This window comes from Geotrypetes seraphini, chromosome 19, assembly GCF_902459505.1.
Source record: "Geotrypetes seraphini chromosome 19, aGeoSer1.1, whole genome shotgun sequence".
Taxonomy (NCBI): domain Eukaryota; kingdom Metazoa; phylum Chordata; class Amphibia; order Gymnophiona; family Dermophiidae; genus Geotrypetes; species Geotrypetes seraphini.
The window spans coordinates 11,791,048-11,817,570 of record NC_047102.1 but is presented as its reverse complement, the minus strand read 5'-3'; the positions used below and the strand labels follow the sequence as shown (position 1 = coordinate 11,817,570).

At 44.4% G+C, this 26,523-nt stretch overlaps 1 protein-coding gene across 11 annotated transcripts in view; it reads left to right on the top strand.

Annotated features, from left to right (window-relative positions):
- Nucleotides 1-17,620: 17,620 nt before the first annotated feature.
- The window catches only part of CHST1 (carbohydrate sulfotransferase 1), a 144,528-nt gene continuing 135,625 nt past the window's right edge, over nucleotides 17,621-26,523 (top strand). For 5 of the 11 annotated variants that reach the window (XR_004537652.1, XR_004537651.1, XR_004537655.1 and 2 more), the window contains exon 1: nucleotides 17,623-17,887. The gene's annotated coding sequence lies outside the window, so the exon portion shown is untranslated. Of the gene's footprint in view, nucleotides 17,888-26,523 lie in introns of all 11 variants that reach the window. The other 6 variants (XR_004537662.1, XR_004537659.1, XR_004537654.1 and 3 more) reach the window with 3 other exon arrangements.

The window sequence follows — 26,523 nt, the reverse complement described above, 5'->3', positions numbered from 1 at the left end:
TATATGCTAAGTCGCTGCAGTCAGATGTTCTCCCAGTCGCTGTAGTGAAGTAGTTCCTTCTCTCTCTGCTGGATGGAGCAGTGTATAACACACTCCACAAGTAAATGCCTCAGTCATTCATATAGCATTGACCGATCATTCATCAAACTCTCCAGAAGGTCAATGTCCAACTCTTCTTGGACTAGTTTATCATACTTTTCAGGGCTTCAGACATGCCATTTGGTCACCCATGTTCTTCCGGTAACTAAATATCTTAATGGCTATGGCTTCTTCATTTGCCCCTCTATATGTGCTAAAATATCTTTAGTTTTCTTATATTTTCTTATGTTTTAAAGTGCTTAGTGCTTATATAAATACCAATAACTTAATTAAAATAAATGTAGACTTATCTTAAAATTTTTTTCGCTCCTTGCATTCTCTCTTATCGAATTGGGAAAGGGACCTGTCACATCGACAGGCTGCTTCAAGAAAAAGTCCCCTAAAAAAAAGAAAAGGCAATATTACACCTACCCCCTGCTTACAATTGCAATTTCAATTCAAATATATTTAAGGGAAGCCATCCAATGCATATAGTATTAAATGCTTACCCTTTATCAATTTATCCGAACCGTCCCGATCTGTTTAGTTTCTGTACAAACCGCTTAGATAAACCTTGATAGGCGGTATATAAAAACCTAATAAACTTGAACGTGATGTCAGTAGTGGGGTAACTCCTGCTTCTGGGTTCTGGCTCCCTTTGACTGCACCGTACGGTCACAGTGGGGTGGCTCCTTCCCTATGCGCCGGGTGGCCGCCGTAGCGATGCTCTTTGAGGGGATGGGATTTGTTCAAAGCCAACGAGGCAGAAAATGAAATCAAATAGCTAATTCTTCTAATAGCGGTTCGTTTCCTTATTGATATTGCACATTAATTATAACTGCTCACCAGGACACAGAGCCCATTAATCAACAAATCAGCAGGGTGAAATTGCGCCTGGGCAGCTTATTTTGTGCAGCAGGGTGAAATGAGGCAGGCTGGGGGGGGGGGGGGGGGGGGGGGTACTTCCATTGGCACGATGTCTGCTGTAACCCCTGGAGGGGAGCTGGAGCTGGAACTGGGATTGCAGCGGGCGTTATCTGAGACACCTCGCGTATGTTGTTCCAGGTGTGCAGGGGAAAAATGATGCTTTGCTTTGTTTCTTTATACCGTGTCGAGTTTCGTGTCCTTCAGTGTGTTGGTAAAGATGAAATATGGCAGTCTACAACAAAGGAACACTAACGCAAAAAGATGCATGTGTGCTATTCAGTGCAATTTATTTATTTATTAACTTTTCTATACTGCTCAGAGTTTATTCAGATACTCAAAAATTTTCCCCTGTCTGTTCTGGCAGGCTCACAATCTATTTAATGTACCTGGCACAATGGGGGGATTAAGTGACTTGCCCAGGGTCACAAGGAGCAGCGTGGGTTTGAACCCACAACCCCAGGGTGCTGTAGCTTTAACCACTGCGCCACTCTGGAAATCAAAATGTTTTAGAAGTGAGCCGAGTAAAGGACAATCAAGCCATTGTGACATCACTGATGAGGTTGGCTCTTATTGGTGGAATGAGGTATTGTGACATCACAGTATCAGCTCTGGTTACCAGAATCTTTTCAGACTATCTATTCAATTTCTATACTGTTCTCCCAGGGGAGCTCAGAATTTATTCCGGTACCCAAGCATCTTTCCCTGTCTGTCCTGGTGGGCTCACAATCTATCGAACGTACCTTGGGGCAATGGGGGGGATTAAGTGACTTGCCCAGGGTCACAAGGAGCAGCGTGGGTTTGAACCCACAACCTTAACTTTAAATACTGCGTCACACTCTGCCCCAAGGTAGCATTAAAGTTTGCACCAATAATCTAAAATGCTCTTCACACATACTAGATCTAAAACGAAACATTGACCTCCTTTTATGAAACTGCGCTGCTCCCGATTCTCATCGAGTTCCTATGAGCGTGGGGAGCAGCGCGGGCCATTCAGCGCGGCTCTCTGCGCTAGAAGCTGCTAACGCAGTTTCGTAAAAGACGGGGGTGGGGATGTATGCTCAAATGAAGCAAAATTCAGCAATACAAAGATATGCATTCCTGCCATCTGCGTGTGGACCCTGGAGCGTAATGATAAACATTCTCTTTGTGTCACGTTTCAAGTTTATTTAAAAAATTTTTATACCGCCCAATCGAGCCTTCTAGGCGGTGTACAAAAACATCAAAATAATGTGCCAAATTAAAATACAATTTAAACAGAAACAGACCAGGGGAAATGACAATATTTAAAGACATTGACGAATGGGAACAAAAGGAAAGATGGGTTAGAACTACAATGGAAAGAGAGAAAGAGAACACATAAGGGAAAGAATGAGAAAGGGAGGGGGAACAGAAGGTAAAACCTTTATTGAATCTAGGTCGTCCTTAAAAGGACAGTTTAAGTTGCAAAAGCATCAAGGAAGAGACATGTCTTTAACTTCACCTTAAAATTCCTGTTCTTGTTCAAGCTTAGTTTAATTAGAAATGTCTGATATTTTTGAAACCAAACAGCAAAGTGCCAGAACACAAATCTGATCAAATAAGCATTGTTAAACAAGAAACAACGCAATAGGAATACAAAATAATAAAAGCAGTCACAGCAAAAGCGAAAAAAATGACAAGAAAATCAAAAAGGAGCAGCAGCGGTGGACGGAGGACACAGAGGGTGGGAGTTTCACAAAACTTATGGAGCTCATTGAAAAGTTAGGGCTGGATTCACTAAGGGCACGGATCCGATCCGATCCGTGAACGATCCGATCCGTGTCCGAGGGGGCTGATTCAAGAATCGCCCTCATTTCGGAATCACGCCCCCAAGCGACCTCACGGATCGCTCTCCAGTGATCTCGATGCATACAGAGCGGAGAATTGGGGCAGAGAGCAGGAGTTAGGGCGGCACAGAGCGGAGAATTGGGGCAGAGAGCAGGAGTTAGGGCGGCAGAGTGTGGAGAATTAGGGCAGAGAGCAGGAGTTAGGGCGGCACAGAGCGGAGAATTGGGGCAGAGAGCAGGAGTTAGGGCGGCAGAAGGTGTAGAATCAGGGCAGAGAGCAGGAGTTATCAGGGTGGCAGAGAGTGGAGAATTGGGGCAAAGAGCAGGAGTTATCAGAGCAGAGAATCAGGGCAGAGAGCAGGAGTTGACTGAGTAGGGTGGCAGAGAGCAGGAGAGGGCAGTCGGAAATTTCTTCCCTTGGACCCACAGCCTGGACCTGTATCTTACGCTTATTTTCAAGAAAAGCCTTTAATTGTTTGGGATCGAAGAAAAGATATCTATTTGATTCATACAGAATTAAACATTTACAAGGAAAACGTAAAAAGAAATGAGCTCCCAGGGATTAGACCTGGGGGGCACAAGATCAAAAACTGCTTCCTTTTCCCCTGTGTATCCACCCAGACATCAGAAAATAATTTTATATTTTTGGGGTAACTTCTAGGAGATTGGTACTTTATAATTTTTTTTTTTCTTTTCTTGTTGCATACTTGTTATGTATAATTAAATATTTGGAATTAAAAAGTGTTCTCAGAGCTGTTCTGAATTTAACATAAATGAATTGTGAACAGAAGGATAGTGGAAGATCATTTTAACGAGAAGCAGCCAGAAAGAACAATGTCCTATTTCTTGTTGATTCCCGACACGCTCAGGAAGGGCTGGGAAGAACGAATCAATGATCATTTATTGATCGAAGGAATAATAAGTGTAGCTAAATAATCAGGAGAACCAATATGAAGTGTTTTATGAGCTAAGACCAATATTTTAAATTTGATCCTGAATGTGACAGGTAGGCAATGTAGATATTGAATTAAAGAAGAAACATGATCTCGTCTTTTAGCTCGATATAATCGATGAGCTGCAGTGTTTTGTAAGGACTATAGTTGTTTTAAATTAGCTTGAGTTATGCCAGCAAAACTAGCATTACATTAATCAAGGCAAGGGTAAAGTGCGAAGAGCTTCAATGGTTAGGAAGTTTCTTGTTGTCCGTATTTGACGAAGCAGCAATCATCAAGTGTAGAGGGCCTCGGATAGAACAACCAGACGGAGTCACAAGCTCTGGGAGGAACCTTTGTTAGAAGGCCCGACATGGCCGGTGTTTCGGTTTGTGCTTGCATCAGGGGGTCCCTTGCTTCATACAAACATATATATAGAAAACCGAGTCAAGCTCCGTTCAGAGATGACCCGGTATATAAACCCAAAATTAGATTTGGTTAGAAAAATATTACATTGATCGTGTTATCTAACAAATTTACCAAACCCCACGAAAGTTACAAAAAGGCACCTGTGAACAATTGCGTTTTTAATAGCTCCGTGAATGACATATGATCCTTACATACTCTCATCACTCCTGCATTTATAGATAGACTATTGATTCCATATGACCCCCCACGAACCTTAAGAGCAGCCTCCCAACACTCTCTTAAAGTCCCATCCTTAAAAATAATTTTGCACCCGTCGTACTCTCTTTCTAAGGGGAATTGCCTCCAGATGACAGAGTGTTTTGCAGGGCAGTTTCGGGACCAAGAAACGGATCCTGTTCGTTTCAGTACTCGTGTTGTTTTTCAGTTACTGCCCCTTCAGAACGTGACTTGGGGGTGATTATTAGCGAAAACATGAAGACTGCCAATCAAGTGGAGAAAGCTTCATCCAGGGCTAGACAAATCATGGGCTGTATCCGTAGAAGTTTCGTCAGCCGTAAGCCCGAGGTCATAATGCCGTTGCACAGATCCATGGTGAGACCCCATCTGGAATACTGTGTACAATTCTGGAGGCCGCATTATCAAAAAGATGTGCGGAGAGTTGAGTCGGTTCAGTGAATGGCCACCAGGATGGTCTCAGGTGTCAAGGATCTCCCGTATGAGGAACGACTGGGTAAGTTGCAGCTGTACTCACTCGAGGAACGCAGAGAGAGGGGAGACGTGATCGAGACGTTCAAATATGTCACGGGCCGTATCGAGGTGGAAGAGGATCTCTTTTTCCTTAAAGGACCCACGGCAACAAGAGGGCATCCGTCGAAAATCAGGGATGGGAAATTTCATGGCGACACCAGAAAATATTTCTTCACCGAAAGGGTGGTTGATCGCTGGAATAATCTTCCACAACAGGTAATTGAGGCCAGCAGCGTGCCAGATTTTAAGAAAAGATGGGATTGGCATGTGGGATCTCTTCATGGAGGTAGTTAGGGGGTGGGCCATTAGTGTGGGCAGACTGGATGGGCCGTGGCCCTTTTCTGCCGTCATGTTCTATGTTTCTATTTGGCATGTAGGATCTCTTCATGGAGGTAGTTAGGGGGTGGGCCATTAGGGTGGGCAGACTGGATGGGCCGTGGCCCTTTTCTGCCGTCATGTTCTATGTTTCTATTTGGCAGGTGGGATCTCTTCATGGAGGTAGTTAGGGGGTGGGCCATTAGTGTGGGCAGACTGGATGGGCCGTGGCCCTTTTCTGCCGTCATGTTCTATGTTTCTATTTGGCATGTGGGATCTCTTCATGGAGGTAGTTAGGGGGTGGGCCATTAGTGTGGGCAGACTGGATGGGCCGTGGCCCTTTTCTGCCGTCATGTTCTATGTTTCTATTTGGCATGTAGGATCTCTTCATGGAGGTAGTTAGGGGGTGGGCCATTAGGGTGGGCAGACTAGATGGGCCGTGGCCCTTTTCTGCCGTCATTTTCTATGTTTCTATGTTTCAATTTGGAACTCTCTCCCCTTACACCTCAGAGCTGAACCAAACTTGGATAAATTCAAAAGTAGTTTAAAATGCTTTCTTTTTAAAGATGCCTACAATTGATTTATCACCTATATATATTTATTTTATTACCGCTTAACCTGTCACATTTCCCCCACTGTACCTCCCTTTTTAATGGGCTCTTTCTTAATAAATTGTAGCTCCTACCTTTGTTTTCATGTCGCAACCCCAACCAAGTATGTCTGTCTTGGAAGGTCTATGTTTATTATTTGCTGTTTGTTCCCTATTTATATTTAAAATTTATAATGTCCAACGCTTTGTATTCCAGGAGAAGCGTTTTATCAAATTTTTAATAAACGATGAAACTATGGAATGGAATTCCTTAACTTTTTTCCAGCAATGGGGAAAATAAAATAGCCGTTCATGATTTCACATAATGGATCCTATCTTCCTTCGAACTAGTTAACGACATTCCCCCCCCCCTCAGATTCTCAAATTTCTTGCAAATTCTGAAAACATGTAGGCGCAGAAGAATATAATATTTGGAGGACAACTGACAACACTTTGGGGTCCTCTTCCTAAGGTGTGCTAACTGATTTAGTGCGCTTATTAATTTAGCACGCTAAAGATTAGTGCGTGCTAAATCAGTGAGTGCGTGCTAAATTGGTTAGTGTGCCTTAGTAAAAGGACCCCTTGGTTGTGGGTTCAAACTCACGCTGCTCCTTGTGACCCTGGCCAAGTCACTTAATCCCCCCATGGCCCCAGGTACACTAGATAGATTGTGAGCCCACCAGGACAGACATAGAAAAATGCTTGAGTACCTGAATAAATTCATGTAAACCGTTCTGAGCTTCCCTGGGAGAATGATATAGAAAACTGAATCAATAAATATAGAAACATAGAAACATAGAAAGATGACGGCAGAAAAGGGCTATAGCCCATCAAGTCTGCCCACTCTACTGACCCACCCCATTAAGTCTGAGTACTAATGACCTAGTTCCTTAACTTGACCCTCGTAAGGATCCTACTAGGGCATCCCATTTATTCTTAAAGTCAATAACGCTGGTGGCCTTGATCACCTGCTCTGGAAGCTTGTTCCAGTGATCTACCACCCTTTCTGTGAAGAAATACTTCCTTATGTCACTATCGAATTTCCCTCCTCTGAGTTTGAATGGATGCCCCCTTGTGACCGAGGGTCCCCTGAGAAAGAAGATGTCTTCTTCCACCTCGACACGTCCCGTGATGTATTTAAATGTCTCAATCATGTCCCCCCTCTCCCTGCGCTCCTCTAGAGTGTAGAGCTGCAATTTGTTCAGTCTTTCTTCGTACGAGAGACCCTTGAGCCCCGAGATCATCCTGGTGGCCATCCGCTGAACCGACTCAACTCTAAGCACGTCTTTACGGTAATGTGGCCTCCAGAATTGCACACAGTACTCCAGATGAGGTCTCACCATGGTTCTGTACAGTGGCATTATGACTTCAGATTTGCGGCTAACGAAGCTTCTATTGATACATCCCATAAGTTGCCTTGCTTTGGATGAGGCCTTCTCCACTTGTTTGGCGGCCTTCATGTCTGCACTGATGATTATTCCCAAGTCTCTTTCTTCTGAAGTCCTAGCTAGTGTTTCTCCATTTAAGGTGTAAGGTTTGCATGGATTTCTGCTACCGAGATGCATAACCTTACATTTCTTAGCGTTGAAGCCCAGCTGCCATGTCGAGGACCAGTTTTCCAACGTAAGCAGATCCTGCGTCATACTATCCTGCAGATTGCTTTCACTTACTATATTACATAGTTTGGCGTCATCAGCGAACAGAGTTACTTTACCCTGAAGCCCTTGGGTCAAGTCTCTTATGAATATGTTAAAAAGGAGTGGACCCAGGACCGAGCCCTGTGGCACTCCGCTGGTCACCTCCGATGTCTCAGAGAGGGTGCCGTGAGAAGTTTCAGCCTCTGATAACCAGAGCTGGTATTGTGACATCATAATGCCTCATTCCACCAATAAGAGCCAACCTCATCAGTGATGTCACAATGGCTTCATTGTCCTAGACTTGGCTCACTTCTACTACATTTTGATTTCTGCCTTATGACTCTGGGCAAGACTGTGATAACCAGAGCTGGTATTGTGACATCATAATGCCTCATTCCACCAATAAGAGCCAACCTCATCAGTGATGTCACAATGGCTTCATTGTCCTATACTTGGCTCACTTCTACTACATTTTGATTTCTGCCTTATGACTCTGGGCAAGACTGTGATAACCAGAGCTGGTATTGTGACATCATAATGCCTCATTCCACCAATAAGAGCCAACCTCATCAGTGATGTCACAATGGCTCCATTGTCCTAGACTTGGCTCACTTCTACTACATTTTGATTTCTGCCTTATGACTCTGGGCAAGACTGTGATAACCAGAGCTGGTATTGTGACATCATAATGCCTCATTCCACCTCATCAGTGATGTCACAATGGCTTCATTGTCCCATACGTGGCTCACTTTGGCTACATTTTGATTTCTGCCTTAAGACTCTGGGCAAGACTGTGATAACCAGAGCTGGTATTGTGACATCATAATGCCTCATTCCACCAATAAGAGCCAACCTCATCAGTGATGTCACAATGGCTTCATTGTCCTAGACTTGGCTCACTTCTACTACATTTTGATTTCTGCCTTATGACTCTGGGCAAGACTGTGATAACCAGAGCTGGTATTGTGACATCATAATGCCTCATTCCACCAATAAGAGCCAACCTCATCAGTGATGTCACAGTGGCTCCATTGTCCTAGACTTGGCTCACTTCTACTACATTTTGATTTCTGCCTTAAGACTCTGGGCAAGACTGTGATAACCAGAGCTGGTATTGTGACATCATAATGCCTCATTCCACCAATAAGAGCCAGCCTCATCAGTGATGTCACAATGGCTTCATTGTCCTAGACTTGGCTCACTTCTACTACATTTTGATTTCTGCCTTATGACTCTGGGCAAGACTGTGATAACCAGAGCTGGTATTGTGACATCATAATGCCTCATTCCACCAATAAGAGCCAACCTCATCAGTGATGTCACAATGGCTCCATTGTCCTAGACTTGGCTCACTTCTACTACATTTTGATTTCTGCCTTATGACTCTGGGCAAGACTGTGATAACCAGAGCTGGTATTGTGACATCATAATGCCTCATTCCACCAATAAGAGCCAACCTCATCAGTGATGTCACAATGGCTCCATTGTCCTAGACTTGGCTCACTTCTACTACATTTTGATTTCTGCCTAATGACTCTGGGCAAGACTGTGATAACCAGAGCTGGTATTATGACATCATAATGCCTCATTCCACCAATAAGAGCCAACCTCATCAGTGATGTCACAATGGCTCCATTGTCCTAGACTTGGCTCACTTCTACTACATTTTGATTTCTGCCTTATGACTCTGGGCAAGACTGTGATAACCAGAGCTGGTATTGTGACATCATAATGCCTCATTCCACCTCATCAGTGATGTCACAATGGCTTCATTGTCCCATACGTGGCTCACTTTGGCTACATTTTGATTTCTAGAGTGGTGCAGTGGTTAAAGCTACAGCCTCAGCACCCTGAGGTTGTGGGTTCAAATCCAAGCTGCTCCTTAGGCAAGTCATTTAATCCCCCCCATTGCCCTAGGTATATTAGACAGAGTGTGAGCCCACCGGGACAGACAGGAAAAAATGCTTGAGCACCTGAATAAACTCATGTAAAACCATTTTGAACTCTCCTGGGAGAACGGTATAGAAAATTGAATCAATCAATAAACTGGATCATATCTGCTGCTGTACAGGTAGGTAATGTAAAGCCTTTAGAACCGAAGCGATATGTTCAATCCTGGGAATACCCACAATCAATCCTGCAGCTGAGTTCATCAAAATGCAGCAAAGGGTTCAAGTCAAGGTTTTGACTATTGGACACCAGACTCTATACCAGGGGTGTCCAACCTTTTGGCTTCCCTGGGCCGCATTGGCTGAAAAAAAGTGTTTCTGGGGCCGCACAAATGTGCAAACGCTGCAGCAAGAGAGAGGGGGGGGGGGGGGAGCCAGCAAGGTGGTAAACACCCAGGGGCAGCTGAGGGAAACATTGCATCACCCTTGACCGGGGCCGCACAAAATACTACGCAGGGCCACAGGTTGGACACCCCTGCTCTATACCATATAAATATGTTGAAATTTTACTCTCCTATAAGAGTTACAGTCCGAATATGCTACGAGACTGGCCCCGGATAAGGTGTGTACTGCATCACATATAGGTGTGATGTTTTGGAATGCTCTGGTTGGGCAGCTGCGCTCGGGTAAGCCGCGGGAAGTTAAAAAAAAAAAAAATTATTGAAAACGTATTTGCATGTGTCAGCTTTTATGTAGATTACGTGGGCTATTCTATGTATCTCATCTCATCGGATCTAATTTTCGGTTTATATACCGGGTCGTCTCTCGTTGGAGCGCAACTCGGTTTACAAATAGACTATGATGTGCATAAATGGTAAGGAATAAAGCAAAGTTATAATTAGAAATTTATCCTAAAGAGGTCTTGCATTGTTATTGGTTACTGGACTCTGCAGGTGAATTTTTTAGATATTGTGACAATAGCAAGGTTTTTAAGCTTTTCCGGCATATTTGTAGTTGGCCAATCATTCTAATAGGATCCGGTAGTCCATTCCAAATCTCTACCAACTTGAAAGTGTAGGACTGGCAGAGTTTCCCAGTTGATTTAATTCCCTTAAGAGGGAAACAATAACTTATACTTCTGTGTGTTCCTCACATGGTAACATCTATATGTTTTGTGCTTTGCTTGAACATAATGTTTACTAAGTCAAAACTACACAGGAGGAAAATAACTTCAAAAATCAAACCGCGTGAAAAAAATTCAAGAAAATAAACAAAAAACAGGCTAGTGTAATTGCTGTAACTTCTTAAAAGTCCTCTTGAAACTCCATATTCCTTATACTTTAATTAGTGGATAGATTGTGCTCAGAGACATGGAGGAAAAAGGGGACAGAAAGTCCCCCAAAAACCTCACCACCCAATCATTGCAAAACTTCCACCTTAACACACTTTTATATGTGCATGACTTGAAAGATTGTGTTATTAAAAAGCACTTATATACATTTTTAAATAAAGCCATTTTTAAAGAAAGCCACTACGTATCCCTGGGATTAGTAGCATGGAATCTTACTACTCTTTGGGATTCTTCCAGATTCTTGTGAGCTGGCTTGGCCACTGTTGGAAGTAAGATACTGGGCTAGATGTACCATCAATCTGACCCAGTAGCAGTGGCATACCAAGGGTGGGGCAGTAGGGTGGTCCGCCCTGGGTGCAGGGATCCCGGAGGTGCCAGAGCAGTTGCAGGTCCTATAGGTCCGCCTGTGTGCAAGGCTCTTGGCTCCGCTGGTCTCCCAACTCCTCTGACATCAACTTCCTGTTCTGGGGCGGGGGACCAGTACAGACAACAGCCACACACAGGCAGTACTCCGGTCAGACGAGCGGGTGCTTAGCCCCCACCAGGCACGCCAATGCTCAGTAGGGCTATTCTTATGTTCATCGGGAAACCTGCACTTATACCATCAATATTAGACTTTGGAACACACACACAAAAAATCTTGTGTGTTAAGTGAAGATGAACTTAGTCCTTGGGCAATATCAGGAGAGGATTGTTCTTGCTCAGCAGTGGACTCTCCCTTGACCATCTTCCTCTTAAGATCTGAATATAGATGACACTTTTCCTTTAGGTCTGGCAATGCTATAGAAAGAAATGATAAGCAGTAGTAGTAGTCAGTGGCATTGTAAGGGGGAGGGGTGGTCCGTCTTGGTTGGAGCACCAGCATATCTCTGCCCCCATGCTACATTCACGCCCTCCCTTTCCCGCCACCCCCCCCCTCTCCCCCAACACACTTCTTTAAACCTTTGCCAGCACGAGCAACTATTCTAACCTGCTATTTGCGCTGGCCTGGCTCCCTCTGAAATCACTTCTGGGTCACAGGGCCAGGAAGTGACATCAGAGGGGAAAGCCAATGCCGGCACAAGCAGCAGGCCAGAGAAACTGCTCACACTGGTGAAGATTTAAAGGAGGTATGGGGTGGGAAAGGAGGGCATGAGTGTGGCATGGGGGAGGGGTGCAGAAGGAGCTGGGGGGTGGCACAAAAGGAGCGGGGGTGTAGAGGAGGGCACAGGGGGAACCACTGCCATGGGTGTCTCCCACCCTTGCTATGCCACTGGTAGTAATAGGTCTCTGGGCAAACCCCAATGATTCCCAAATCTGTACGGGAGGGGGAGGGGGGGTGGGGAACCCCAGGCAGTAAGTTATACAGGATATCCACAAAGAATATTCCTGAGATCAATTTACATACACTACCTTCTTGATATGCAAATCTAATCATGCATATCCATTGTAGATATCCTTCAAATCTGTCTTCTTTGGGGTTCCTCCGGGACTGGTTTGGGAATCTCTGCTTTAGGGTGTTGTTTAGTTTTCTCCCTACGTCCTGGCTCCTATTTCTGTGCCCTGAGGAGGCCTTAGTGTCGCTGTTGATCTCTACGAGGAATTGCGCTAATTTGCAGTCGTCAGCAAATCGTACAAACCCCAGTAAAAATGTCACATTAGCAAGATTCAAGGATGGAATTTCATGAGACTTTAAATAGCAAAGGCTGCGTTAGGCGTCCCAGAAACCAGCTGAAACAAGATCTGTAGGAAATAGTAAGACTTTATTAAAGTCACTAAATACTAACAGAGGAGGAGAGAACATAGGACAGAGAGAGGTGTTGGCACTAGGTTAGTGGAATTTCACTCATAGCAACATTTCACCAGTCAGTTTTTGAGGATGCTCACAACGATTATGCAACGGATCGATTTGCAAACCATGAAAGCAATGCATGCAAACTTGTCTCATGCATAGTCATTGTGGGTGCCCTGAAAACCTGACTGATTGGGTGTACCTCAAAGACTGGGTTGAGAAGCACCGCCTTAGACTGTCACAGACCGTGTCCAGCCTAAGTCTCCCCACTAGGGGTCACCACTGAACAATGGCTGCAGACTCGAGTTCCACCAGTCCGGACTGTAAATCAATGATTTTAGCCTTTTTTGAGTCACGGACCCCTTTAAGAATCTGATGAAAGCTATGGACCTCCTACCCCAGAAATATTCGCATAAACAAAACTTTGCATGCAATGAAGATAATGTACTTTATCGAGATTTGATTATTTCGTACATATATGGCACGTGCAAAGTATTATTACATTTTAAAGTAAACAATCTAAAAAATAACCACTCCTTCATTATGCATTCCCTCTATGCTAAAGCCAGGAGCAGAAATTGAGCTGGAGAAAGTTAGTTTGAACCTTTCCCAGATAACCTGTTCTACTAGATCACTAGACAGTCTTTGGAACTTCAGGAAGGCCATGACAACCTTCCTCTTTACAAATCCAGCTCTTTCACAACCCGCGTCTACACCCCTGACGGATGGATCTCAAAGGCAGCGCCTAATATAGCAAGGCGTTCCACAGTTGAGGAGCTGTTACTGAAAAAATGTATTGTCTGCGTGTATTAATGGTTTTAAGTGAGGGAACAGTCAGTAGGTGTTGACCATTGGATCTAAGTGTTCTAGAGGTGATATAAGGGATCAAGACTTGGAGAAAGCCATTACTTATCCCTGGGTAAGTAGCATGGAATATAACTATTTTGGGGGTATCCTCTAAGTCAGTGGTTCCCAACCCTGTCCTGGAGGACCCCCCCCCCCCCAGGCCAATCAGGTTTTCAGGATAGCCCTAATGAATATGCATGAGAGAGATCTGCATATAATGGAGGTGCCGGGCATGCAAATCTGCCCCATGCATATTCATTAGGGCTATGCTGAAAACCCGACTGGCCCTGGGGGGGGTCCTCCAGGACAGGGTTAAGAACCAATGCTCTAAGTTACTTGTGAATGGATTAGCATTTGTTGGCTCTTTGGTCAGACCCAGTTTAGCGGTTCTTAGAAGAGAAAATGTGAAAAAGTTCACCTTTTCTACTTGCTCATGATGTTTCTCCCCTTATTTTTTCTTCCTCGTTTGTCTTCTCTCTCTCCCCTACATCTTTCTTCCTTCTTCTTCTGTCTCTTTCACTTTCGGGAAAAAAAAAGCACAAAACCAGCCTTGATAAAATCAGTACCAAAACAGAGAAAAAAAGAGGCAAGTGAGATGCCGGAAAACCACCGACTGAGACACGTTTGCTTTGGTTTTGCTCCAGAGTGCAACGCGCTGACAAGGCTATTTGCGTACAACTCATTAACAAGTATCTCACTGGTCTCCTGAGGAAGGCTCGTGCCGAAACTGGGATCCTAGTTGGGACCACTACAGATAAGAGCGTTTCTTTAGTTAGACTAATAAACGGGTCTCATTCGGTGGTTTTCCGGTATCTCACTTGCCTCTTTTTAGTGGGTCATTTTCGGTACATCTTTTCAAGGCTCTCTCCATTTCTCATTCTCTTCCTTTTTATCTCTGCCTTGTTCTCCATATGTCTCTTTGCTCTCTACGCTCTTCCCTGTCTGTCTACAACTTAGCCATCTCCTTCTCTCTTTCTACCCCCTCCAGACTCCATCTTTTAACATAGGGATCTGGAATGACCGAGTTGTGCGCCCACAGGCCCCCTCCTCATCCATTTCTTCATACACCTGGTTGCCCATGCCCCTCCCTCCTTGGCCAACCAGGGCTTCTTGCCCCCTATCATTCGCAATCACAATCAATAGACCACAGACACTTTATTGATGGTAAAACCAAGGCCACAGCTTTGTTTGTTGGGAAACATAAACAATCAACAATTGTTTCACCTCCCGATCTACAAAACATAGTGCAATTGACCAATACAGAACTGTAGTCCCCTGACCCTGCCATGTCAGCAAGACATGCCCCCATTCAGGGTTGCCTGCTTCAAAGAATATTCCTGCCAAGCCTGGGGGTAGACATGGACCTCACTGCCCCCTTTAGGGTCGCCTGACCCAAGGGGTAACCATTCACCTGAGCTCGTTTTCAAATAACCACTCATCTTCTGATGAGCCATAAAGCATTGTAGCTCGGGATTATGCCCCAGGCGTCCCACCTCCCTACCCAAATACACCACCTAGGGGATACAGGTTCCCACCCTCCTCTTCCATGATGCCTTGCTCTCCCTTCCTATCACACTTCTGGTTTATCGGCTGGAAGCCAAGCCGCTCTTGCATTTCCTGCCGACCCCTACCTCTACCCTCCTCTCGCCCCTACCAAGCCTCTCTCCATGGGTGACCAACTTGGGCCATTCAGCCCCTTGTTAAGGTCGCCCATTGAGACGGCTCTATCTTTCTGCCCCTTCCATCTTTTTGCTGTTCTTACCCATCTTCTCCAGGATATTTATATGCAAAGCAGCAGATTTTTACTTCATCTTATATCTTTTCATGGGTACTAGTAATTGTTATGGGTTGTTTTGGGGGTTGTTGTTTTTTTTTTATAACCAATGAATTTTAATTTAACACCAATATATTTTTCTTCACACCAATACTTTTTCACAGTTGGATATATTTAGGCAAGGTGATTTTTTATTGAAATGGTAGTAAATCAGTTCTCTCTAATGCCAGGGTTTTGTTTCAAGCTATGCATATTAAGTAGGGAACAGAAGGGAACCAAGAGGAACTGAGCACATGCTCTCTACAACAGCAGGATCTGGACAGGCCTGGTTGCATCCATTATCCCCCTTTGCAACCCCCTTTTTCCCACATAGATACACACCACTCTCTTATGGGTGTAATAGCCACAGATCTGTTTATTAACAACCATACTTAACAAACTAGCAATGCAACCAAAAACAGTTTCCCGAGCTACAAACATTAACACTTAACATTTTGTGGCCCCCGACCCTGCCATGTCAGCAAAGGTTGGAGGGGGGGGGGCGGTGACACATCCCTCCATGCTCCTTTAACTTGGGTCACCCGACCCACAGGCACTGCTCCCAGCTGGTCCACCGCTTATCCCCAGCTGAGCCCCAGCAGCCAATAGCTCGGGATAACCGCCTTCTCTCTCTAACCTGCCCTTGGCCAAACCTCAAGGGTGGGTGTGCGAGAAAAGCCGCCTCAAAGGACCCAGGAAGATGCCGAGTCCTCCGAGGTCCCGTCTTTAGCACCTCGCCCTACCCCGTCGCCCTGCACCTCTCCACCAATCCCTTTTAATTCCTACAGCGGGAAAAACTCACCTTATGCCTGGAACTGGCTGCCTGAATCAATACGTCATGCTCCGTCCCTAGCAGTATTGAAATCCAAGCTAAAAGCCCACTTTTTTTGAAACGGCTTTCAACGCTTAACTCCCACTCACTGCTGTAGGATACCTAGACCCACTCTATCATTTTCCCCAACCCTGAGATGTCCCGTCTGTCAAAATTAGATTGTAAGCTCTTCTGAGCTTACCGTCTATTGTATGTTAAATGTACAGCGCTGCGTTCGCCTTTTCAGCGCTATAGAAATGATAAATAGCAGTACGACTGGATGACTCAGAGGAATGGCACAGGGATAGAATCTGTCAACTGTGGAGCTAAATGCCTCAGGGAATGGGCATAGAGCATTTTCCATGCTTTACAAGCTCTTCTGTCACAAGAAGACCTGATTAGTTCCAAGCAGCACTGCCAGCATAGATGATTTCTTGGAAGAGAGGGCTTGAAAGCGGTATACTCGTAAACAGATAGCATCTCTCCTCGAGCAAACAAACCCCCGTCGGTGCATGAATTATTCAGCCTGACCAAAAGTGGGCCCTTTTCATTCCTTTCATCTCAGCCGCATGATTCGGAAATAGGGAGATGGGTGAGGTGGAGAAACGCAATCAGAAGGAAAAAGCCAAAGAGAGAAATAATCTGAAATGAGGTAACAACGAGGGACAAGAAAATGGAGTCTAATCCAGAGCACTAGCACGTCACCCCTCTCCTTAAATCACTTCACTGGCTCCCTACCCGCCTTCGTATACAGTTCAAGCTCCTATTGCTGACCTACAAGTGTGTTCATTCTTCTGCCCCTCAATATCTCTCCTCTCTTCTCTCTCCTTATATACCTCCCAGAGAACTCCGTTCCTCAGATCAGCCACTCTTAGCTGTACCCTTCTCCTCCACTGCCAATTCCAGACTTCGTTCCTTTCATCTAGCTGCCCCCTATGCCTGGAATAAATTACCTTGACGTTGTCCGTCAAGCCCCTTCCCTTGTTTAAAAGCAGACTGACAACCCACCTTTTTGACATAGCCTTCAATCTTTAATCTTACTCCTCTACCCTCCAACCCAGCCAGCTGATTAACCGTTCCCCTTAACTGTATCCCTGACAGCCTGTTTGTCTGTCTTGTCTATTTAGATTGTAAGCTCTTTCGAGCAGGGACTGTCTTCTTTGTGACTCTGTCTAGCGTTGCGTACGTCTGGTAATGCTCTAGAAATAATTCATGGTAGTAGTGTGAAGCAGAGCTGAGATTGTGATGTCATAATGTCTCATTCCACCAAGAAGTGTTGTCAGAGTGAGCGTCGATGCTGACACGGGCAGCAACCTCGCACCCCCCCCCCCTTAGAGGGCCCTGATTGGTGTGGTGTATAGTTGGGTACTGTGACCAGTCAGACACCGTGCCTGACATGTTCCCATTTAAAAACCCTAAGAAAGACAGAACTAAAGCCAGAAATGTTATTCCCAAGCCCAGAAAACTACAACAGCCTAGGTTCCCTAAGTACACTGAAGAGAACCTTCCAGAGAATGAGCTCTTCTCTGATAGTTCTGAGGTAGAAGAAATGGAGACTCAACCTAGCACTAGAAGATTGTCTCGTCTAAACCCATAAACATAAAGTGCAGGCAGAATCCCTCCTTTAGAAAGCCTTGCACTTTCCCGGACATCCACAGGAGGGAGCTCAGGAGAGCCTCAGGGCAGAGCAGGCACACAGAGAATAGGGCGTGGCATCCCCTGCTGAAAAGCCAGCAGTGTTTGCTTCTCAAGTTACAGAGGACAGGGAGAAGGGATGGTTGTCTCTCTGCAGCATAGCCCACCTGCCGCAAGTTAATGGTCTGGACCCCATGGAAGTGGAGGAAATAGTTCCAAGCCTGGAAGCTGAAGCTCTACCCCGGGAGGAACAAATGGAATCTTTGGAGGAAGAATTTTTTGAAGCAGAAGCAATGGAAGTTGGTGTAGCATGTAAGGCCTACTGAGTTTAAAACTGTGTTTGTTTTTTTCTGTTGAAAGTTTTCAAAGCATGTCACTGTTATGAACAGTTTTGTTTTGTTTTTCATTGCTGTTTTGGGGTCTTGAATGAACAATGTGTTCAATTGCCAGGACTTATGTTATAGCCAGTTACTGAGATATAAAGAGTTTATTTTTAAATTTTTTTTTCTCTTGGCTATATGAACTCATAGCATTGCTTTAGCCTCATGCAAGGTGGGGGCAGGGCACCTTCTTGTGCTTGAGTACCTGATTGTAAAAACCGCTTAGATAACCTTGATAGGCGGTATATAAAATCCTAATAAATTTGAAATTTGAAAATGTTCAGCTTTGTGGAATTGTATTTTGAATGAAGGAATTCGGAAGGAACTGAGACTTGTGTGGGGAGAAGTTTGTCAAGACCTTGGGCGGGATTTTATGAAAGCCTTATTGAGCAGTGAAAGGCAAACTTAACAATTCTCCTGCCTCGGCTCAGGAGTTGAGCTGAAGGCTTCTTGGACATTTTCGTTTGGGTTTTTGGGGTATGTTGAAAAGCCAAACTGTGAATGGTAATAAGTTAATTTGCTGGACTTGAGCACCTGATTTGAGCAGGCCTGATTTGAGGGCCAGGAGTAAGGCCTAGGCCCAGGCAGGGCCTAGTTTCTGGAGGCTGTGCTGAACTGATAGGGCACAGTGACATTTGTATATCCTGAACTGCTGACAATATATACCTGAATTTTTGCCACAAGTTTTTGTTTGTGTTTTGCTACTTGGTTTTGGACAATTATGAAATAAAAATCCTGAATAAGAATCCTGCAGCAAGGATTGGAAACGCAGCGTTGTGTTTGCGGCTGGTTTCAAGATCTCTTTTGGTTGTGTTTGATACTTTGCCTGTAGGGCTGGACTCCTTATTGAGCAGCGCACCCGATGTAGTAAACCTGTGGACCACTAGGGACGCTATTAACCTAACCAGGGCCTGGTGGTCATAGTACATTGGGTTTTAGGTGGGTTCACCATAAAATGTAAGGGGGCTAAGATGAGATGTGTACCTGGGACCTTTTATGTAAAGTTCACTGCAGTGCCCCACTGCTCTGCTGGGATGTCTGTGCGGCTCCTCCTACATCCTAAAGGTTTGTTCTGTGTGATTTTCTTTTGGATGTGTTGGGGGAGGGGGGGTTCCCCCCAAAAAAAGATATATATATGCACAGAGCACTAACACATCCATCTTCAAAAAAACAAGGTAGACATTTTGCAATTTTGAAAATGAATCGTTTGGTACTGGATTTATGTGTGTGCTTTAATTTAGACGTCCTATCAAAAATGCCCCTCCAAATCTACCTGACCATAGGAATATTGTACCAAATCCAAAGCCCAACCACGAGAAAATCATTACTAAAGCAATACCTAAGAATGCTGGCATGGAGATGCCACCTGTAAGGTCTGTTACTGATTCATCTCCTACAGAGGCTAGCCCCCTTCCATTGTATAACTCTTACCAAATCTCCTTCTTGATCTGCTTCTTCTCCCCTCTTCCTTCCTCTTCTTCTCTCTTTCTCCTGATTCAGCTTTTTTTCCTTCTGGTTTCTCCAGCTGTTTCCTAGCAGTTGGCTCACAGCTCAGAAGACACATCAAAGCACGCTGTCAAAATATTTGAATGTTGCTCTCCCTTTGAAATGTAGATGCTAATTATAAAGAATGCGGGAGATAGGACTGTGCCCGTCCCCCATCTGCTGCTGGGTGCTGATAATTAATTGTCAGAAACTCATGCCAACAAGCGACACCCCCCCCCCCCCCCATTCCAAAGCATCAACCCACACTTAAGATTCAGTCAGAGAGACAGCATAGTGCAGTTCTCGACGCTGTCTATAGGCCTGGAGTAAAGCAGGCCTTGGGTTCCTATTATAGATTTTTCTTCAGATTCAAATTGAATACGCAGGAGTTTTGATGTACTGTTTGGGCAGGAAGGTAGGCAGAGACTGGCGCACCAGTCTCCTGACCCCTGGGGCTCTATCAGGTGGGAATAAGATGACTTTCATGGCCGTACTGTTGGGATACTCTTTGATTGTGTTCCACTGTCCGGTCAAGTTTTTTATTTAAAATTTTTTATACTGCCTTTTCAGACTCCTGGGCGGTGTACAGTAATCATAAAAAAACATATATTCACTAAAACTAACTTAGTTATAAAATCACATTAGGGGTGACTAATACTTTTTAAAACATTTTAAATCACGGATAAGCAGATACGAGAGGAAAAGAGGTAAGAACTACATTTTTCTGAGTTTGAGTTTAAACGATTTTTCAAACTAAGAGGGCCTGTTACAGAGCTATGGTACGTACACCGAAGCCCGTTTAATTCCTTTGGGATTTGGTGCATTCAGTGGCACGGTGGGGGTGGGGGGGCAGACCACCTTGGATGCTGTTTTGGTGGGGGTGCCGGCACCTTCCCTCCCCCCCAAGTCACATTCATGCCCTCCCTTCCTCGCCTCCTTTACCTCTTTAAAATATTCAAAAGCTCAAGCAACTACTCTAATTTTGTAAGTTCTGTGCGGTGCACAAATTTTTTTAAAAAAACCATATAATCGTTAAGGGTAATCATTATTTAAGAATAATATAATAACTTTATTCTTCTATACCGGCATAATAATAATAATAATAATAATAATAACTTTATTCTTATATACCGCCAACAATCTTGCGACTTCTAGGCGGTTTACAATAAAGGGAAACAGTAAATACAATAGATAGTAAATACAATAATCAGACAACTTCAATACCTAAGGGAACAAGTATGTCTTCAATTGTTTTCGAAAATGGTGCTAGGACTCGGAACTCAAAAACAGAGACTTCAAGTCCTTGTCCCAAAGTGCTGCCTGAAAAGAAAGAAGACGTCGATGGAACTTTTTTATAAGGACAACCCTTCATCGAAGGGAAGTTTTTTAAAAAGAGCATGAGATCTTCGCATACGAGTCGAATGAGCAATAGAGAAGGAATCCACCAAATAACTAGGAGATAGACCAAAGAAAACCTTGTGACAGGCAGCCAAACTTAAATTTAACACGTGCACAACAGGCAACCAATTATTATTATTATGTTCTTGTATACCGCCATACCCAAAGAGTTCTAGGCGGTTCACATCAATTAAATTAGGATCCGATCTGAACACGGATTTACAACATTTTGTCGGAATTATAAGCAACGAGGAAGGAAGTATTGGGGTTTTAGCAATGAGGTTCCCGATTTAGTAAGGGGACACTCGAGAAACACAAAGGGACAATTCTCTGACTTATGCAGACTTATTTTCCAGCACTTCTTCCAGGCCTGACATCCACACCAGTTTTGTCTCTTTTTTTTTTTTTTTTTTTTTTTTAAATATAGACTCCACACACGCTGGAGGGAAAAGCATCTCTTCTTGTTTGGTCTGGTTTTTTTTGTCGTCTTGGACCTGTAGTTGGACTTCAGTCGCCAGCTTTCTCCTCTTCACACATCCTGAGTGACTTCTCACTCTGAGCATTCTCTCTGAAAATGTCCCCCAAGTCACTCCTCACTTTGAGCACTTTCCTTTTTAAAGAGTGGCTGAATCGCTTCTCGCCGTTGCCACTCTCCCGAAGACCCTGCGCAGTTCAAATACATTGAGAGCCAAGCAGCGCAAATAGAAAACAAAAGAGCTGTTTCAGAGGCCGACACTTGCAGCGATGCTCCAGGGGCTCACTTTACTAAATGACACTGCCATATTTCTTGATTTATTTGCTTAGCTTCATAACCCATCCTCCCCAACGAGCTCAGAACAGTTTACAAGGCTGACATACATAATGCATAGACAAACAGATTATGAATTTACATGTGTTCGGTAAAGTTAGATATACAGAGAGTCAAGTTTAGCGTATAATTTGGCCATTTTAAGGAAGTGATGTTGGAAGTAGGGTTACCAGACGTCCGGATTTCCCCGGACGGCTTTTCAAAACCCTTCCCCCACACCTCTAGTTGAAGTTGTTGGCGGTCAACACACGTGCGCCCCTTCCCCCACACCTCTAGTTGAAGTTGTTGGCGGTCAACACACGTGCGCCCCTTCCCCCACACCTCTAGTTGAAGTTGTTGGTGGTCAACACACGTGCGCCCCTTCCCCCACACCTCTAGTTGAAGTTGTTGGCGGTCAACACACGTGCGCCCCTTCCCCCACACCTCTAGTTGACGTTGTTGGCGGTCAACACACGTGCGCCCCTTCCCCCACACCTCTAGTTGACGTTGTTGGCGGTCAACACACGTGCGCCCCTTCTCCCACACCTCTAGTTGATGTTGTTGGCGGTCAACACACGTGCGCCCCTTCTCCCACACCTCTAGTTGACGTTGTTGGCGGCCAACACGCGTGCGCCCCCTTCCCTTCCCCCCACACTTCTAGTTGACGTTGTTGGCGGTCAACATGCGTGTGCCCCTTCCCCCATACCTCTAGTTGAAGTTGGTGGCGGTCAACAATGTGGTCACAACCCCATCGGCTTTCATGCTGACGTTGCTTCCGAGTGCTGCGCCTAGGAGGTGACGTCGGAGGGAGAGCCAACAGAGTTGCAAGGAGCACGTGGTTAACCTCTGTGAGCAACAACCTTGACTAGAGGTACGGGGAAGGAGCAGTGGGGGGCGGAGATGAGGGGACGGTCACCTCCGCTCTGGGCGCTTCTCACCCTTGCTACACCACTGTTAGGCACCCTGTATCAACTCAGGGTGACAATGTACTGATGGCAAAAACTGCTTGGTTATGCCAGGCCTCCTGAAGGCTGGTGGCAGTGTGGTTCGTAACAGCTCAGCCTGGCATTCCAGGCAGCTGCCTATCTTTCCTATCTATTTCTGTTCTCTAGTCATTCTCACCTCTCCAAAGGCTACTGGACACCAATTAAAAAAACCAGCATGTGAAGAAAACTGCTAATGTGAGAATAAAGGAAACATACTTGAAAACCAGCGATATATTATGAATAGGGAGGGTATTTTCTGTCCCACTGGAAAATGCAGAGGGAGGGCACCACCTCCGCCATCTCCAACAGAAAATGAACGATGCTTCCTACTTAAGACTGGAAACTAACTCTTAATCATTTAAAATCTAACCTATCTCTTTAAGGATGCTTTTGAGATTTAGATAAATGGATCACCTAAGTCTTCCCCATCTCCATATCGTTCTGCCCATTACCTTCTCAAATTTTTATTTTTTTTAATTTTTTTTACAAATTCTAACCCTCCCCTTTTTCCTCCTGTGCCATGTCTTGACAAAATTCAAATTTTCAACATGTGTTCTGTCCCTTGTTTTTAAATTATCCTTGTTTGCTTTTATCATGTAAACCACGTTGGTACTAAAACGGCATATCGAGCCCTAATAAACTCGAAACTCTCTGAAGCGTAAGAAAAGGGGAAGACTACCACGCCAACGGGTTATAAAAGGCCAAGTATCTTTTGGCCTCTGGCGCTGCGGTTTTTAAGCAGCATCTATAGTAATCCTAGGTAATTTATTTTATGGTCTGTCTGCAGTTCATAAATATTGCATGAAGGGCCACATTAATCTTTAAAACTGAAATAAAACCACATTTGGATAAGAAAGGAATAGAAAAAAAAAGAGATGGGGTTGTTTCCTTTCTAGTCACGGCTAACATAGAGGAAATCTGTAGCAGAGAATTTGGGATATTGAGAGACGGAGCTGCTCAGAGGTGGGCAGAATGGAATTTATTTTTCCACTTATGGCTGCAGGTAACTCATGGAATGGCAACGCTCACCCATCAGCTTCTTGGATACTTCCTATCGGAGGGTACCGACTAGAGAAAGAGAACATAAGAATAGCCTTATTGGGTCAGACCAATGGTCCATCAAGCCCAGTAGTCCGTTCTCAAAGTGGCCACTAGTACCTGGCCAAAACCCAAGGAGTAGCAACATTCCATTCACAATCCTAAAGAATAACAAGATTCCGGAACCCCAATGAGAGCAACATTCCAGAGCTGAGCTTGTGATGTCATAATGCCTCAGTCCACAGTGCCTCAGAGCCAACCTCATCAGTGATGTCACAATGGCTTGATTGTCCTATACTTGGCTCACGTAAGAGCAAAAGAATAGCCATACTGGGTCAGACCAATGGTCTACTGGGATAAGTAGCCCATCCTCTCAGTGGTCTCTAGGGGGTCTTCTCAGTGGCCAATCCAAGTCCCTAGCCTGGCTAAAACCCAAGGAGTAGCAACATTCCATGCTACCAATCCAGGGCAAGCAGTGGCTTCCCCCATGTCTTTCTCAATAACAGACTATGGACTTTTCCTCCAGGAACTTGTCCAAACCTTTCTTAAAACCAGCTACGCTAACCGCTCTTACCACAATTAGCACCCATTGATGAATCCCCCCCTTTAATGTTGTCATCCTAGTATTGATAATCATCCTCAATGCTTGAAAAGGCACTCTCACACTATCACCTTCTTTAACCCTTTCAGGACCATAAGGATCGTAGGCCAATTTTTGTGGTTTTGACGACATTTTTATGGTAAAAAGGGCTTGCAGATGCCAAAAAATTGATTTTTTTTGTGAAATATCATTATTTTTTTTTTAAAAAATCACACTTCTGGCTTATGGACAGTGTGGCAAGTGAATCTTCTCGTCAATCTGGCAACGACGCTAATGAATGAATGTTGGAACCAGTTTGTTTACATAAAGGCAGTATCATATGGAATCCGTACATATCAAATTTAGAACTGTAGACTATCCCAATCAAAATTTATAGGATTTTAAAGTTATGGGACAAATATGTCCCTTGGTCCTGAAAGGGTTAAATGTGACAGATGCAGTATTTGTGATATTACATTACAGAAATATGACAAACATGGGCACTCCGTTGCAAGATTGCACTATGGAAGAACAGTGTGCAGTCAATGGCATAGCAATGGTGAGTAGCGCCCAGGATGGTGGCGCCCCCTCTATTGTCCAAGTTTGTACTTGGTGATTCGGACCGGAAGTGAGGTCTGTGTTGGAGAGAGGGCTTCAAGTGCTCTTGTCTGTTTCCTTTGGTCTGGGGCTGGTCTCGGCGTGTGTGCACTTTTCAAGGCTGTATTGTTTGTTCCCCTGATGAGGCAAACATTGGTGAAACAAGGTCGCTTGTGGGGAAGATTGGAGAAGCCGTGACAGCGTTGGAGCTCAAGTCGTCTTTTGTCAGCTAAGTCCTTGAACGTGCCTCCGGGTGACTTTGCCCTTTTCGAAACCTGAGCTTTTCTGTGAAGGAGTTTTTTTTGCTAGTGAAAGTGCTTGGGGGGGTTTTAACACAAAATGTCAATTGTGATGGGCGTGCACTACTGGGGTTTTTCTTTGTACCGTGTATTTCTCTGATTGGCCTTCTCTTTTATGTTGTTCCCGACTGTTGTCGATGGCTATGTTCCGGCTGTTTGCCCATGGATGTATGTTCCTTTGCAATTGTTAATAAAGATACTGAAAAAAAAAAAAAAAAAAAAGCAGTTTTGATCGGTACCTTTTGGTCTTATACTGCTACATCAGTCTGAGGCTTTTTCTCCCTCTTTTTGGGTGCATGCTGGGTTTGAAGAGGGGGGGGGGGGGTACCTCGGTGCCACGATCACACCTTTTGAATCATTATATGAATTTGTTTATATTTTAAAATATTATCCTTTCCCCCTCGTCTCCGTTTGTCTATTGTCCAAGGTTGCACTTGTTTATATTTTTAAAATATTAACCTTTCCCCCTATTTTATTATGTACACTGCTTAGAAATTTTTTATAAGCGTTTGTATCAAATTTTAAATAAACTTGAAAACTCGATGGGCGCATCACTGCGACATGGAGAGCAAAAGAACAAAGCGTGATGAAGTAAAGGAAGCGGTGGTCACCTGGCTTCAGGAACAGCCAAAAACGTCTAGTCTTGCACGGGGACTATGTGGAGAAGTGATACGTTCAATTGCTCACAATTACTTCTACTACAGCCGTTAAATGTATTGTGCGTTTACGTTCCGATATACCCTCCTCGTATGTTTGCAGACGGCTCACTTCTTGGCATGTGGTGTATGTTAATAATCTGTCCATGTTGATTATGCTACATGGGACATAAAATCAGATCATTTAAAAGGAGAATGGCTGAACATAAAAACAGTGTGAAACTGATGACAAGACTACGATGCCCATGGCTTTTACACCTTATGTTATTTATACGTAAACCATGTCGTTCTAAATGTCAGTGGGGGAACTTGGGCAAAGGTATTCAAAAGGAAGCAATAACGGATTTTCAGATCTGACTGATTAAGGTTTTAAATGCCTCCGAGTGGGGGTTGTTTCTATGACGAAGGGATTATAGCTCTCAAAAAAAGCTGATCACAGATGGTATTGAGTTACTCCAGTAAAATTGTATCGCCCGTATCTTGTTCGACAGCTCTTAATTTCTAGGTATTCAGGTGAACTAAAATGGCAAACGCAATATTTTTGCTCAATTTATTGCCATCAAAAGGCAGCCGATGAAATTTATAGAGCGAGATCCTTCCGTGGGTGATTCTGAGAGAATACCCGATCGCAGCACAATAGAACCCCCTACAATAACTGCCAGAGATATAATACAGAGAGAATTCATTAGCACCAAAAAAAAAAAAAAACCCACGCCAGAATAAATGACATATCGATGAGCTC